Genomic DNA, 1,664 nt, shown 5'->3' with positions numbered 1-1,664 from the left:
GACGCAGCGCCGGGCCCGGGCGTTACCCAGGGACCCGGTGCTGCCTGCCCTGCCCTGCCCGCAGCTCACGCGGGAGCCCCACGAACTCGGCGCGGCTGCAGTCCCGCCCCCCGGGACGGAGCAAGGCGCATCTTCCAGCTACCTGCTGCGATCGATCGCCCCAGAGCCTCCCCAGGGAACTGCAGCCTTCTTTACGCTCAATTAAGTGGACGTTACCCCTTCCATCTCTAGTGATTAATACAGGTTTAATTGCTGCTTCTGCCGGCTGCTGGGGCAGGGCAGACATTTCGCCGTCCCGCTGGGTATAGGCCGTGCTGCTGCGAATAACCTGGATTTCGACTGGCTGCGTAGTTTTGCAGCCCTGAACGCCAGCGAGGGGCTGGCAGAGCCCCCGTTCAGCCCTGAGCGCCACCTAAAACCTCCCTGCCTCTCCCTGCTCCACCCTGCACGCCGCCGACACCGTAAACCTCCGAGCCAGGACCACAATCCTCCTCCTCCTCCTCCCAGGAACGCTTCAGCCCACTCTGCCGTCCGCACCACTGTGTGGAGCGTCAGCTGGGCCGAGCGGAGGAGGACGGGGTCTACTCTTCTCCACGCGCAAGAGCTTGTGGCCTTCAGCAAGTCCATACCAAGAATAAAGGGAGGCCGTCTCCATCTTCAGCCAAACGGCCACCGGAACCATTGCCAGAGCTTTAAAAACCCGCCCGTAAATGCAAAGTGACAAAGTCTGCTCAACGTTCAGGTGAGAATCGAAGTAAAAGTCACTTACCCCACCTCTGGTGTCGGATCCTGGCTAGGAACACAGGCAGCGCACGCTCCCGGCTCAAGCAGCATCTTGCTACATCAAACGAGGTCCCGGACCATAGCTAGTCCTCTTGTCTCCAAGGGCGAGGCTCGACCCAGGCCTCTAGACACTAACCTCTACGACACCTCTCTTCTCCAGATGGAAGTCAACATAAATCAGAACCTGCTGTCGGCTGCTCCAAAGCTCCTGCTGCCGTTGACACCCAGATCGGAGCCACCGGCTAACCTGGGCTGCATCAGAGCTAACCTCGCTCAGAGAGAACCGCAACCGCAGGCTAACTTCCCTCCGCGACCTGCTCTACACCTCGTCACTCATCTCACGCACAAAGAGCTGGAGGAAGGAGCAAGGTAGAGAAGAAAAAAAATCAGGATTATAAATCTAAAATTTTATTGAGACAAAAAACTGACAGAGCTTGGTATGAAGTTAAAATCCAAACACGTACTTTACATTTAAACAACGTTTTCACAGAAACCTAAACACATGCTTTTTAAAAAAAGGTTTGTACAATGCAAGTCTAGATACATACCACCCTACAAGGAGGTGCCAGGAGTCTGGTGGGGCTCACGACTCCAGACATTAAATAGTTCAGTATTTGTAATAAATCTGATTTAAAAAAAAAAAACAACAAAACAACAAACAAAAACCTCAGAAGATTCAGGGTAACACATCCGGCTCCAGCACCAACGTCTGGCCTCCGACAGACAATCGCTTGTTCTGGGAGAATATGGAATTGATTCTTTTCTTGTGCTGCTGTTGATTTCCTCTCCCCCCCCCCACAACTAAAGGGTTCCCAATGCTGCTGGCTGGACAGTCAAATTAAGGTGAGAAAAGGAGCAAGCAGTCAGAAGTCTCTCTCCCC

This window comes from Pygoscelis adeliae, unplaced genomic scaffold (genome assembly GCF_000699105.1).
Source record: "Pygoscelis adeliae isolate BGI_AS28 unplaced genomic scaffold, ASM69910v1 Scaffold338, whole genome shotgun sequence".
Lineage (NCBI taxonomy): Eukaryota > Metazoa > Chordata > Aves > Sphenisciformes > Spheniscidae > Pygoscelis > Pygoscelis adeliae.
Note: the sequence above shows the minus strand (reverse complement) of the source record.